The sequence below is a fragment of the Podarcis vaucheri genome (genome assembly GCF_965113315.1).
Source record: "Podarcis vaucheri genome assembly, chromosome: 3".
Lineage (NCBI taxonomy): Eukaryota > Metazoa > Chordata > Lepidosauria > Squamata > Lacertidae > Podarcis > Podarcis vaucheri.
This window is the reverse complement of record NC_138761.1, coordinates 14,022,409-14,038,111: the sequence shown is the minus strand read 5'-3', so window position 1 is coordinate 14,038,111 and position 15,703 is coordinate 14,022,409. Positions and strand designations below refer to the sequence as shown.

General features: G+C 43.8%; 1 long non-coding RNA gene across 1 annotated transcript in view; it reads left to right on the top strand.

Moving 5' to 3' along the window:
- The window catches only part of LOC309529737, a 903,093-nt gene that overhangs the window by 629,464 nt on the left and 257,926 nt on the right, over positions 1 to 15,703 (top strand). The gene's annotated exons all lie outside the window — the stretch shown is intronic.

Here is a 15,703-nt window from a genome sequence, read left to right as displayed (position 1 = left end):
CCTTTGTTCTTTTTCTCTTTGCTGTCTGATGCTAGAGAGAGATGTTGCAGTGCTCTGTGTGTGTTTATATGTAAATAAAGTAGATTAGCCAAAATGCTGAGTTGCTGGGGTTCTGTTACGCAACTGCGCAAACTCTGCGGATCCCTAAGTGTGCTGGTGTCGGTTGGCGGTGATGTTCGGGCAGAAGAAAGCTTTTGAAGCTCCCGAATGAAAGACCAGGAGGGAGAGAACATGCCAGTCGGGCATGTGTCTCTGCCAGGGTCCTACAACTCAGCCTGCCCTCAGCCACTGCCCACCTGCCTGCCTTCTTACATGCAACTAAACAGAGAGTGGCTCTGCCCATCATTGGTTTTCCCTCAACCTACTGTTGGTCTCCTTGCTTTCTACCCTACCAGTCGCAATGGGTACCAGCTAGCACTGCACTGTAATACTACTCTAATACTGATTCCACCCACCACTTCCCATCTGTGTGGGCCAAGGGTCCTATTTGGGCATCTGATTCCCTCACGTAATTAGAAAAGCTTGAATAAGAGTGGCATCATTGGATTCTGATAATTCAAACAAGAGAATTTCAGAGGAAGGAAGGAAGGAAGGAAGGAAGGAAGGAAGGAAGGAAGGAAGGAAGGAAGGAAGGAAGGACAGGTGAGTCAGGCCATTAAGCTCACATAGCTGCCCACTTGTATTTGGTTGTTGGGGGGGGGGTGAACGCCAATACAGAGGCAAGACTCCTACTTCCAGCAAAGCCTTTTTATTCTTGTCTTACACCTTGTAGGTACTGATACAATCTAGCTCTCTAGTCAATTGGCATTAGCATAATGGATATATTTGCCCTGGTTTTAATTTTAGGAAATATTCCCACCAGGAACGATGCCCAATTAGGACATACATTTAAATTCCGTAACATTAATGAAATGGGGGGGGGGTTCAAAGCTGTCTAGGTGGAATTATACCTATTCACTTTATGAAATTTTAACTGGCTATTAAAGGGCTCGTTATAACAACCTGACAGACAGCCTTATATGCAGAATTCAGTATATAGGATTTGGGGGTACAATAGTTATTGCAGGCTTGATTCCACATTTCATCGGCCAGGGGTTGCTGTGGTTAATGTTAGTGGCTTTTGGACCTTTGTGTAATGGTCTTGCTATAGTGGTTGATATGTGGTGGCTATTCCAGACTTGCTAATGTAGCATTTAAGCAGAGAGAAGTTTGAAAAGACAGCCTGGCCTTACCTGTTTTCCTGCTACTTAGTTGTCAGCGACTGGCTGGATTCAGAGGAGTAGTGCAAAGCACCAGCTGGGGAACCCCTAAGGGAAATCACAGAAGAGGAAGGCTCTGAGAAAGGGGATTGGTGGTGTTACAGAGCAGAGGTCAGAGGGAGAAAAATGGTAGAAGTTGGGGCAACATGATTTGGTGAACACAGAGAGCCTGTGGACAGGGAGCAGTTTAGACTCAGAGGCTGAAACAGAGGAGGGGGGCAAGAGGCTTCAGAAGAAAACAGGGAGCCTGCCTCGCCTACTATGGAAAACTCCCCTCCACCCTTGTCTCCAAGGACACACAGAGTGATGTACAGAGTGGAACAGAGATTAGAGATGCCTCGATGCAGTTTGAGACTGCTTGGGAAACATCTGGCAGAGAAGGAGTCTTCAAGGGGGGTGAAGGTGGGAACTGTCAGTCCCAGCAACTGCTCTATAGGTGCAAGACTTACTGGGCAGTATTGCATGCTACTTAAAAAAAAAATAAAGAGTTAACTGCACTGACAAACTCTGCTTCTTACTTGTTGATCTGCATCTGACTCCAACCCTGACACGGCTGCCACATTCTGCCATGGACTTTGATGCAGCAGCAATAGGGAGAATGTGTGGGATGTGAAACACAAGAGCAGTCAAGTACAACATTCCTAGAGTGAACATGTTTACACATGGGAAGGAATGTTTGTCCAGCCAGCAGGTAAACTTCCTGTTTCCTTCTGGGCTGGGACAGGCTTCCTCTTCATGTGACTAGAGATGGGCGTGGCCTCACCTGTGCAGGTAATGACAAAAGCCATCTCTCTCTCTTTGACTACATGCACCGAAAAGGAACATCTGCTTAGCCAAAGATGCTCTCTTGTCTTCCAGCCAAGAGAGGACAAAGGGGTTGTCTCCTAATGAGATAGTTTCCAGGTGTATGCAACTTTACTAAGCTAAGTCTGCCTTCTGGGATCCAATTGTGAACAGAACATGAGTAAACTCTTTTTATACTTTTATAGAAGACTGTGTCGTGTCTTATCTTTTATGAGGAAATAAGGGGAAAATACCAGAACAGTTATTATAGAGGCTTTAGCAAACCTAAGCAAACACATCTGCTGTGGGAATGTTACTCTGCTAAATTGTGAACTTGTTAACACAAGTTGGAAAGGCTATAATAAAACAATATATCCTCTCCTGCATCCCTGAACATTCCCACAGAATATGTAAGAAATTAGTTCATGGCTGAAGCTGAGACTTATCCCATGAACTCAGGAATCCTGAGTTCAGTTGGAACTACCCAGAGCCCCCAACTGCCCCTGGCAAAATGTCTGAACCAAGTATTATACCTCCGCTAGACAGGAGTAGCCTGCCCAGACTGTTATCTATGCTTTGTTAACTTTCAGATTAGACTACTGTAAATTAATATACGCGGAGGCTACCTTTGAAATCTGTTCACAAATTGCAGTTATCTCAGAATATTGTTAGCATTATTGTGATGTTGATTTATATCCTGGCTTTCCCCCAGTCCAGGACTCAAGGTGGCTTACACAGATAAAACAGAACAAGCGAAAAACATGGAAAAGACTAGACAAGAATACAGCTGCTAGGCTGTCAACTGGAACCAGTTAAGTTGGATATCTTACCAGTGCCGCATTGCCATCTGTTCCATTTCTGGACACAGCTCAAAGTGTTAGTGCTCACCTTCCATGCCCTACATGCAGTGGCGTAGCGTGGGTTGTCAGCCCCCGGGGCAAGGCAAGTAATTTGCGCCCCCTAACCCGTGGATTTGCACCCCCTAACCCCCAGATGTTGCGGCCGGTGCGGCCGGGGCCCCCTGCACCCCCCACGCTACGCCACTGCCTACATGGCTTGGGGGTCTGTATATGCTCACCATGAGCTTGCCCTCAACTGAAGACTTCTTTGAAGCCATCATCCTGCTATGTGAGGTGAGGCAAGTGGTGATGGAGGACAGGGCATTCTCAGTGTGGACGCTTCTCCCCAGGGAGGCTTGATGTATCTTCTGCCTTAGTACAAGGGAAGCTTCTTTTGAACATATAAGACCTTTGGGCCCATCTTGCCCAGTATTGTCTAAGCTAGGAATGTGGAGCCTTTGGTTTCCAGGTGTTACAAAACTCTAGCTCCCAGCAGCCTGGCGTGTGGTATGGGATGATGGAAACAGGAATCTCAACAACATCTGGAGGACCATAAGTTGTTCATCCCTGATCTATATTGACTAGTAGAACATCTCCAGTTTTTCAGACAGGAGTGTCTCTCAGCCCAACCTGGAGATGCTGGAGATTGAACCTGCGACCTCCTGCATGCAAAGCAATTGCTCTACCACTGACCTTCAACCCTCCACACCAGGCAGATGTTCTCCTTAGTCCCTTTATCTTTTGTCTATGTTATGCTGCATTTACTCTTTTATTTTATTTATTTTATTTTTTTACACTATACAGTGGTACCTCGGGTTAAGTACTTAATTCGTTCCGGAGGTCCGTTCTTAACCTGAAACTGTTCTTAACCTGAAGCATCACTTTAGCTAATGGGGCCTCCTGCTGCTGCCGCGCCACCGGAGCACGATTTCTGTTCACATCCTGAAGCAAAGTTCTTAACCCGAGGTACTATTTCTGGGTTAGCGAAGTCTGTAACCTGAAGCGTATGTAACCTGGAGTGTATGTAACCCGAGGTACCACTATACTGTGCTGTATACTTTTTTATTTTCCCTTGTAAACTGTCCCAGGAATATTTTATATTTTTCATCGAATGCTAGCCTAAGAGTCTTAAAATAATGAAAAAAATCCCTCCTCTCGTTTCACAGGACTGTGGCAGGACAAATTGCTTGATGCAGACACACATATTCAGTGCATGCTGAAAATGTCTCAGGAGGCAGAGGCCTGTCACTATTAGCATATTTTTATGTTGTTGATGTATAAATATTTTATGCAATGATAACACTGTTATTGTTAGCAAGCCAGAAAAAAACCCGAGTACATACATCATGACTTGCTGTGCCTGTAAGAGCATACCCTCCAACATTTCTCCTATGAAAATAGGGACTTCCTATTGCATAATAATAGTAATTTTATTATTTACACCCCGCCCATCTGACTGGGTTACCCCAGACATTCTGGACAGCTTCCAACATATATGAAAACATAATAAAACATTTCTTAAAACCCTTCGCTATACAGGGCTGCCTTCAACTGTCTTCTAAAGGTTGCATAGTTACTTATCTCCTTGGCTCAGGGGTCACATAACTCCATACCCTCCAACATTTCTCCTATGAAAATAGGAATATCCTAAGGAAAAGCTCACTGGAAGGACAGATCCTGAAGCTGAGGCTCCAATACTTTGGCCACCGACGACAGAGGACGAGATGGTTGGACAGTGTTCTTGAAGCTACCAGCATGAGTTTGACCAAACTGTGGGAGGCAGTGGAGGACAGGAGTGCCTGGCGTGCTCTGGTCCATGGGGTCACGAAGAGTCGGACACAACTAAATGACTAAACAACAACAAGGAAAAGAAGGAAATTCCAGGATCAAATTAGAACCTGGGGCGACTTCTGTAAATCCAGGACAGTCCCTGGAAAATAGGGACACCTAGGGGATCTGTAGGAGTTTGTTAACAATGCTCAATCTAACACTCAAAAGTCTTTGGTTCCATTTTCCCCTCATATAGTTCAACTGACTCTACACAGTTAAATCCGCTGAAGTCAGTAGCTATTGGAGAGAGATCTGCTTTTAGCTGCAGGGAGTGGGGCAGTTAGTTAGTCTGAGGTCCTCAGCAACGAGTTACAAAAAGACTCCCTCTGATGCCTAAGTTTTCCCCTAAGTTTGAAAAATCTAGCACAGGGAGGGGGATCCTTTCCCAGCCTTAGGGCCACATTGCTTTCTGAGAGACCCTATGGGGTCCACATGCCATTAGTAAGTGGGGCCAGAGACAAATGCATGTATTTTTTTTCCTGAAGGAGCGTCTCCACCCCCATCGTTCAGCCCAGACACTGAGATCCAGCACCGAGGGCCTTCTGGTGGTTCCCTCATTGCCAGAAGTGAGTTTACAGGGAACCAGACAGAAGGCCTTCTCGGTAGTGGTGCCCACCCTCTGGAACACCCTCACTTCAGATGTGAAGGAAATAAGCAGCTATCCTATCTTTAAAAGACATTTGAAGGCAGCCCTGTTTAGGGAAGTTTTTAATATTTAATGCTGTATTGTTTTTAACACTCGATTGGAAGCCGCCCAGAGTGGCTGGGGAAACTCAGCCAGATGGCCGGGGTATAAATAAATTGTTGTTGTTGTTGTTGTTGTTGTTGTTGTTGTTGTTGTTGTTGTTATTTCTGTTATTTCCCCCTTTGTACAGTAGGGTGGGACGCGCGTGGCGCTGTGAGTTAAACCATAGAGCCTAGGACATGCCAATCAGAAGGTCAAAGTGCAAGTAAATAAATAGGTACCGCTCCGGCGGGAAGGTAAACGGTGTTTCCGTGCGCTGCTCTGGTTCACCAGAAGCGGCTTAGTCATGCTGGCCACATGATCCGGAAGCTGTATGCCAGCTCCCTCGGCCAATAAAGCGAGATGAGCGCCGCAACCCCAGAGTCGGCCACAACTTGACCTAATGGTCGGGGTCCCTTTACCTTTACAGTAGGGTAATTTCTAGGCACACTCACACATCCTTCTCTGTGGGGCACTCGGTGCTCGGCGCACACCCCTGAGATGCTCGCCGTTTGCTGCACACACTCCTGATGTGTGCCACACACCCCACAGGTGGTGCACCACACCCCCTGGGACATGCGTCACACCCCTTGGGACACACACCAGCCACGCCCCCCAGGTGTACACAACTCCCGGTGCCGGGGCAGGTAGCTTCGCCACTGATTATTTCAGTTCTCGCCAGGTAAAACCATGTGGGGTTGCCTTGGGAAGTCTTCTGAAAAAGTTAAGAGAGAGAAAAAAAAGAAGAAATACTCAATAAATTAAGAGATTGCGAAAGAAAACTAGCAATAAATCCAACTGAGGAGCAGGTTAAACAAACTTATAGAATATTACAAACACAATACTCAAATTTAGTAGGCCAAGAAGTAGAATGGAGAATCAAGATATGGAAGCAAAATTCTTTGAATCAGCAAATAAAACCAGAAAATTACTAGTGTGGCAATTATGAAAAAACAAAAAACAAAATATGATCAACAAATTAAGAATAGAAGAGCAAATTGTGGAAGAACTTAAGAAAATAAAGGAAAATTTCATCAAATTTTATGGTAAATTATACAAAAGAGAAAAAGAAGACAGCACAGAAATAAAGGAATATTTAGATGAAAATAGACTAAAAGGATTAACAGAAGAAGAAATAACACAATTAAATAATCCTATAAAAATTGAAGAAATCCAGGATGCGATAAAAAGAATGAAATTAGGAAAGGCTCCAGGGCCTGACAGCCTTTCAGCTAAATACTACAAAGTTCTAGAGGAATATTTAGCCCCGGTGCTGTGCGAAGTAGCGAATAACATCTTAAGCGGCGGAAAGACACCAGACTCATGGAAGGAAGCCTATATTACATTAATATCTAAGCCAGACACAGATAAATTAGATATGAAAAACTACAGACCAATTTCATTATTAAACAATGATTATAAATTATTTGCAGAGGTAATGGCCAACCATCTTAAGAAATGTTTAAGAAACCTTATCCATACAGATCAAGTCGGATTCTTACCCAATAGACAATTAAAAGACAACATAAGACATATAATTAACATCATTGAATATCTAGAGGCCAAGAATGAAATACCTGCGGCACTAATTTTTATAGACGCCGAAAAGGCCTTCGATAATGTATCTTGGCAATTCCTTGTAAGATGTCTAGAAACAGTAGGGATAGAGAGCGCCTTCCTGGAAGGGATAAAAGCTATTTACTCAAGCCAGAAAGCAAAATTGATTATTAATAACGATTTAACTGATTATTTCGAAATTTCAAAGGGTACGAGACAGGGGTGCCCTCTATCACCCTCTTTTATTTATAATGATACTAGAAATTATAGCAAATAAGATAAGAAAAACTCCAGAAATACGTGGAATTAAAATTGGGGGGGGGGGAGAATACAAACTGAAAGCATACGCTGATGATCTGATGGTATCATTAGAAGATCCACAAAAAGTGTCCATAAGGTAATAGAATTGTTAGAAGAATTTGGAAAGTTATTGGGTTTTAAGTTAAACAAATCAAAAACTAAAATGATGATGAAGAACATGGAAGAAGTTATGAAAAACCAGCTGGAGGCTAAAATTGGAATTAAAGCGGTAAAAAAAGTAAAATACCTGGGAATTTGGCTAACTATGAAGATCATAAATTTAATGACAGACAATTATGAAACAACCTGGAAAGAAATTAAAAAAGATTTAGATATATGGAACAGAATAAAATTATCATGGTCAGGAAGAATGGCTGCAATTAAGATGAATATACTTCCAAAGTTGTTATTTCTATTTCAAAATATTCCGGTGATAAGAGGAAACAAAGTATTTAAAGATTGGCAGAAAATTTTATCTAAATTCATTTGGCAGGGGAAAAGGCCTAGAATTAAATTTAAATTGCTTACAGATAGAAGAGAAAGAGGAGGTTTTGCGGTACCGAATTTGAAACTGTATTACGAGGCCTCATGCCTCTGTTGGATTAAAGAATGGATTGTAATAAAAAACACTGACCTACTAGATTTAGAAGGCTTTAACACCAGATTCGGCTGGCATGCATATTTGTGGCATAATAAAGCAAAAGTACATAAAGAATTCTCCAGTCACATCATTAGAGGTTTGGGAAAGAAATAAAAATCTTCTTGAAAGGAAAACTCCCTGGTGGTTGTCACCAATGGATATTTTAACAATTAAAAAAACAAACATAGAAGGTAAGAGATGGACATATGAAGATCTATTGGTGAGAACAGAAAAAGGTTGGCAGATCAAAACTAGGAGATAAATTAACGAGTTGGTTACAGTTCCATCAAATTAATGCACTGTGGACAGAAGATAAAAAGATCGGGATAAACGGAAAAAAATCAAGATTCCAGATAGAAATACTGGAAGGAAATTCAAAACTCTTATCAAAAATGTATAATCAACTGTTAGAATGGGATACTAAGGACGAGGAAATAAAAGAAGTTATGGTGAAATGGGCGATAGATCTGGGATATAATTTGGAATACGATAGTTGGATTAAGCTCTGGAATAAAGATATGAAGTTCACTGCTTGTGTTGCCTTAAGAGAAAACATGAAAAAAATTATGTACAGATGGTACATCACCCCCTTAAAATTAGGAAAAATCTATAAGAATGGAGATGAAATGTGCTGGAGGCGTAAAAACAAGGAAGGTAGTTTTTACCACATGTGGTGGACTTGTGAAAAAATCAAGAACTTCTGGGAGCTCATTTATAATGAACTAAAAAAAATGTTTAAATATACTTTTGTTTAAAAACCTGAAAATTTTCTTCTGGGAATGATTGGCAATGAAATTAAGAAAGAGGACCAGACCTTATTCCAGTACGCAACAACAGCTGCTAGAATTTTAATCGCCCAAAATTGGAAATCAATCAATATCCCAACAGTAAGAGATTGGCAAAGTAAATTATTTGAATATTCAGAATTGGCAAAATTAACACAAAAAATCAGAGACCAGAAAGAAACAAAGTTTATTAAAGAATGGAATAAATTCATAACCTATATTGAAGTAGATTTAAAAAATCCAAAGATCACAGTAGGCTTAATATAACCCTTCGACAGACAAAAGTTTTAAAGATAAACTGCGGGGGGAAATGTATTACATAACCCAAAACTGAGGTGGAGGGAAGTCAATAACTTACATGTTTGTCTTTTTTTTTTCTTCTTATAATTAAGTTATGTTGTTCTTATTATTGTGTTTTTTTGTGAAGAATTTATTTTCTGTACATATGTGTGTATATGTGTGTATGAAAATTAATAAAGAGAAATTAAAAAAGGGAAGTCTTCTGAGGCCTGGAGGTCTGCACTTGGTTCTTGAACCTAAGGTTTCCCACCTCTGATCTAGCAGATACATTAAGAACCACTTTCCACTGCTCATTTCCTCTTGTCCAGTCTGATCAGCATCTGCAGACCTACCCAAAGTCCCCCACTTGGCTGAAGTTCGGCAGATGGCTGCAGGAACTGCAGCCTTTCTAGTTGTCTGTTGAACCAAAGGCAAGCTATTTCCGGAAGGTCTGCGGATGCCATTTTGGTAGTCAAGATAAACCTCAAAGCTAATAGGTAGCTGTTGCAAGGATAAGCTCACCTAAGGTCATGCACTTGCTTTCATATCTTTGCATTTTTAAATAAATTAACGGATCATGGCAAACAGGGCAGGTTCCATTTTGTTGGGAGCTGAGTCAGGCCAGATGGAGTTGGCTGTTGCTACGGCAACAGGGGAATTAGGGAGAAGAGATTTGTCTGAAGAGAATTGATCTCAGGTAGATTAGCCGCTTGCTCTTTGAACAATAGAAGTGTGTGCAGACTTGGGGAGGGAGAAAACGCCCGATTTCAATTACTTAGAAAAATATTAGGTCCTAACAAGACAACTTTACAATAATGAATGTTTCTTCTAAAAACAAACAAACCCCGGTTTACAACAGTTTATGATTCATTCTACTCCCCATAATCTGCAAGTCAGAATTGCCAGAACATCATTATACACTTATTCTGGCATTTAGTATAAATTATTGTGAGAAACAAAATGGCTGAGTAAGGCATCCTGCAGGAAACCTTTGTTCCTTCAGATGTTGTTGGACTACCGTTCCCATCACCCCCAGCAATTGACGATGCTCACAAGGGCTTATGGGAGTTGGGAGTCCAACACTGTCATGTTCCCCATCCCTGTCCTAAAGATTCTCATCCTATGAAAGTTAGACTCCTTACAGCAAACAATTTATTTATTTATTTAAGCAATTCAATTTTCAGAAATATCCAGAGTGGCTTACAATAAACTATAAAGACCTAATAATAAGATCAGCATATTGAAAACAAGAACAGAAAATTGGGGTTGATTTTCCAGAATAAAAAGTGGGAGGTGATCTTTAAGGTAACGGGAGAACCTGCAGCCCTACAGAGGTGGCCAATGATCAGGGCAGTGGTAGCCTGGGTGGTGATAGGTCAGAGCCACTGAGACAGCCTCTCACCTTACCTGGATGGGACTGAGAACAGGAAATGCATGGGTTTGCAGGTGTACCACTGCAGCCAAGAGGTGGTCCTTGAGTCATCACACACAACCCTGACATCACTGGTGCCCTGCTCCACCCCTCTCCAGGGCTGGATCAAAACACATCAAATAAGCAATTCCACCCAACGTTTGGCAAAAAATGGGACTCCAAAGAGCCATCTGGTGTCATAGTGTTATAACGCATATTAGTTCAGGAACTAATACCAGTGTACTGAAAGAAGCAAAGATCACCAGTGTTGAAGCAATGATTCTTCAACATCAGCTTCATTGGACTGGTCATGTTGTGTGGATGCCTGATTCTTGTCTTCCAAAGCAAACTATTCCGAACTTCAAAATGGAAAGCATAATGCTGATGGTCAACAAAAGAGGTTTAAAGACTGTCTCAAGGCAAATCTTTAAAAATGTAGCATAAACACTGACAACTGGGAAGCACTGGCCTGCGAGCACTCCAATTGGAGAACAGCCTTTACCTAAGGTGTCATGGGCTTTGAAGACACTCAAACTCAGGACGCAAGGGAGAAACGTGCTAAGAGGAAGGCACACTTAGCAAATCCACACTGTGGTCAACTCCTGCCCGGAAACCAATGTCCCCACTGTGGAAGGACGTGTGGATCCAGAATTGGCCTCCACAGTCACCTACGGACTCATTGTTAAAACCGTGTTTATGGAAGACAATCTTACTCGGCTATGAGTGATCGCCAAAGAAGGAAGAAGAGGAAGAAGAAGTTATAACATGTATAAAGTGCTTTATCTTTACAAATGTAGCTGAGTCCCAGGTAAACTACAACCATGCCACTATCAGGAGGCCCGCTCCACCCAACCCCACAGGCCACTACTGGATCAGGAGCAATGGGAATTGCAGCTCAGCAACATCCGGAGAGACCCAACTTCCCCATCTTCAGTCTAAGACTTTAAATGTGAGCAAAGGAAGCTGTATTGCACTGAGGCAGGATACTGGTCTCTCTAGCTCCATGTTGCCTATATTGACTAGCATTGGTTCTCTAGATTTTCAGGCCATGAGTCCCACCCAGACCTCCCTGTTAGAGTTGCTAGAGATTGAACCCATGACCTTCTGCATGCAAGGAAGAAGCTCTACCACTGAGCTACTGCCCTTCGCCTAAATATGAATCATAGAATCATAGAGTTGGAAGAGACCACAAGGGCCATCGAGTCCAACCCCCTGCCAAGCAGGAAACACCATCAGAGCACTCCTGACATATGATTGTCAAGCCTCTGCTTAAAGACCCTCCAAAGAAGGAGACTCCACCACACTCCTTGGCAGCAAATTCCACTGTCGAACAGCTCTTACTGTCAGGAAGTTCTTCCTAATGTTTAGGTGGAATCTTCTTTCTTGTAGTTTGGATCCATTGCTCCGTGTCCGCTTCTCTGGAGCAGCAGAAAACAACCTTTCTCCCTCCTCTATATGACATCCTTTTATATATGTGAACATGGCTATCATATCACCCCTTAACCTCCTCTTCTCCAGGCTAAACATGCCCAGCTCCCTTAGCCTTTCCTCATAAGGCATCGTTCCCAGGCCTTTGACCATTTTGGTTGCCCTCCTCTGGACACGTTCCAGTTTGTCAGTGTCCTTCTTGAACTGTGGTGCCCAGAACTGGACACAGTACTCCAGGTGAGGTCTGACCAGAGCAGAATACAGTGCCACTATTACAGTGGCACTATTACAGAATACAGTGGCACTATAATAAAAGTGTTTGCATTGTGCTGGGAAGCAAATTGTGAGTCAGTGCAGAAGGTCCAGTCAGTCGTCTAGCTACTAGAAAAAGTATTAGGAAGTTCTCACAGGAAGCCTCATTTAGTGCTTGAATTTGGGGAGGAAAGGTAAAGGGGCAGTGAAGGAAGGAAACTGTGGCTGCTCAGGCTTGGCTTCTCCATGGAGTGATGCAGTACCTACCGTATTTTTCGCTCCATAGGGCACACCTAGTTTTTAGAGGGGGAAATCAAGAAAAAAAATATTATTCCCCCCCCATCCCCAAAGAGCAGCATACAGGCTGTGCACAACCTCTCCCTACCGGAGGGGTTGCGCGCGGCTATGGCACAAGCCAAGACAGTGAGCAGGATGGATCCCGCTCGCTGTTTTGGCTTCCTCTTTAGCCGCACACAACCTCTCCCTGCTGGAGGGGTTGCACACGGCTATGGCACAAGCCAAGACAGTGATGTTCCACCCTGCTCGCTGTCTTGTCTTGTGCTAGAGCCGCGCGCAACCCCTCTAGCAGGGAGAGGCTGTGCGGGGCTAAAGAAGCCATAGCCGTGTGCAGCCTCTCCCTGCCGGAGGGGCTGCACGCGGCTATCCCTGAAGCCTTCCAAGTGCAGCGCAAGTTCCCACTGCGTTCCTCAGGCTTTGGGTTCCTTTTGCTGAAGCCAGGAGAGCCAGACTCTCCTGGCTTCAGCGAAAGGAACCTGAAGCCTCCAGAACGCAGTGGGAACTCGCGCTGCACTCCGAAGGCTTCAGGGGGCTATCCCTGAAGCCTGGAGTGTTGGGATGTTTTCATTCCACCTTAAAAGGGAGCAGGCTGTGAGTCACAGAGTCTGCGTATTTCCTGTTCACAGGATGTTTATGTTTCCTATTGCTTTCGTTTCTCTCTGTGTGTCTGGAGACACTGATGCAGGCAGTCATGTCTTTCTTTGTTCTGATCAACACTGAATAAAACTTGTAAATAATGCTCTCCTGAGTGCAACTTCTGGCTGTGCATTATCTGCTGATAGAGAGTGTGCATTGGCTCTAGATGTTGGGCTATTTCTGGAGCTCATGTCACTAATTGCTGATACTGTGTGACTACGGGAGATCGATGGATCGTCCGGCAGCCGGCTTCGGGGCCAAGATGGACTTTATCTCCCTGGCAGTATCCCAACATGGAGAGCGAGAGGGGTTGGTGCGCACCGACGCCTCTCACTCTCCAGGCTTCAGCGAAAGCAACGCGAAGCCTCTGGAGAGAAGAAGGAGCGCTCCCTCTGCGCTTCGGAGGCTTCACGTTGCTATTGGTGAAGCCAAGGAGCCTGCATTTGCTCCAAAGGACGCACACACATTTCCCCTTAATTTTTGGAGGGGGAAAAGTGCGTCCTATAGAGCGAAAAATACGGTAATATGCACTTTCTGAAATGCAGCCAAATGGCTCCAAATTTTGCTGTGCAGCTCTCCCACCAAATAACGCCTAGCAAAGGCATAAACTGGTGAGACCCACGCACAAAAATGTGCTGAAATCGTTAAAACAGCAAAACAAAAATTTGCATTACGTTAGGGGAAATTGCTTGCCATGTGCATTATATCAGGAGAAAGACGCATGAAAATGCATACCGCTCAACCCTCCTGATTTATGTGGGACATCCTGGAATTACAGAAGTCTTCCCAGCTTCTCATTGGATCCCAGAACGCCCCGTAGTTTTTTGTGTTGATGTTGTCTTTTGGTCTCAAACTCTGGCGCAAATCAGCTGGCTCGCGCCAGAGCACTGGACCAAAAGATGCTCATTTTTTGGGTCTCGCAAGTCAGGCGGCTCCCGCAAGAGCTTGGGAACAACAAAAATGAGCATCCCAATTCAGATCACCAAGATGAAGGTTATGATAATTGTTATTGTTATTGTTATTGTTATTATTTATACCCCGCCCATCTGGCGGCTTCCAACAAAGTATTAAAATACAGTGTTCTTCTCTTTGACATCTGATGGGAGGGCGTTCCACAGGGCGGGTGCCACTACCGAGAAGGCCCTCTGCCTGGTTCCCTGTAGCTTCGCTTCTTGCAATGAGGGAACCGGCAGAAGGCCCTCGGTGCTGGACCTCAGTGTCCGGGCAGAACGATGGGGGTGGAGACATTCCTTCAGGTATGCTGGACTGAGTATATATGAAGAAGAAGAAGAAGAAGAAGAGTTTGGATTTGATATCCCGCCTTTCACTCCCTTTAAGGAGTCTCAAAGCAGCTAACGGTCTCCTTTCCCTTCCTCCCCCACAACAAACACTCTGTGAGGTGAGTGGGGCTGAGAGACTTCAGAGAGGTGTGACTGGCCCAAGGTCACCCAGCAGCTGCATGTGGAGGAGTGGAGACGCGAACCCGGTTCCCCAGATTACGTGACTACCGCTCTTAACCACTACACCACACTGGCTCTCTGACAATGTGTATGGAATTTTGTGCCATTTTTATTTTTATTTTAAGGGGGTGGAAACTGCAAACTGACTGAGCAAGCTGAACTCAATATTGGGAAAATGTGAAAGTGATTGAAATTGGAATGAATAGATTGGGACATCCCTGTTCCCAGCCTTTGTACTTGACTTCCTCTCGACCAGAACTTCCAGGGACTGAGGTGTTCAGACCTGCATGTAAGACACCTGCTCTGCTGCTAATCTAGGGCCCTCCCCTCCTAGATCTTCTGCATTTAGGATTAGGTTGCTGATGGGAATGGATTCCCTGACATCTCTCCGACAGGATAATGTAGTGTGTGGCACGGCCTCCTTGCCGAGGAACTAATTGAATGTCTTTCCAGCTCCTCAGCTTTCCATGGCCAAATTATGGCTCACCTTATCACTTACAAAATGATTAACAAACTAAAGATTTATTACTGTACTCACACCGCTTTACAACTTGGAATGAATGTTTGTGCCATGTTCCGGAAACCTTATTATCTTATTTATTGCTGGTACCTCATAAATACTACCCATTAATCTTCTTCTGAACTGTCAGGTGACAGTTAGCTCTTTTCTCACATGCCCCATCCCTATCTCAGTTTGTGTCGCTGTAATTAGGTACCAGGAACAGCTGATAATGGAAACAGAAATGCCATTAATTGTAGGGTTATTTTCTTCCTGCCAGACATCCGGTCATGGCAGGTTAGGTAACTTTATCACCTTTCAGCTCCAGTTAAAATCAATAAAATAGCTGTAGCCGTCAGACTGCAAGCATTGCATATTGATATGTCACAAGCTTCTTATTAATGCATACATGTGCAAATGCATTACTGCTTCCGATCACGAATGAGGGGGGAAATAATTTTTTCTTACTGATAGCAGGTTATTTGACTTTCTACGTGTATCACATCATGGCGTGGGGATCTATAATAACCTTCCATTCCTTGTAACCTGTAATCAGGAGTGGGCATTGGTAATACCTTGGATCCTGAACATTTTGGCTCCTGAACGCCCCAAACCCAAAAGTGAGTGTTCCAGTCTGCAAACGTTCTTTGGAAGCTGAACATCCAACACAGCTTCTGCAGCTTCTGACCAAGTGCAGGAAGCTCCTGCAGCCAATCATAAGCCA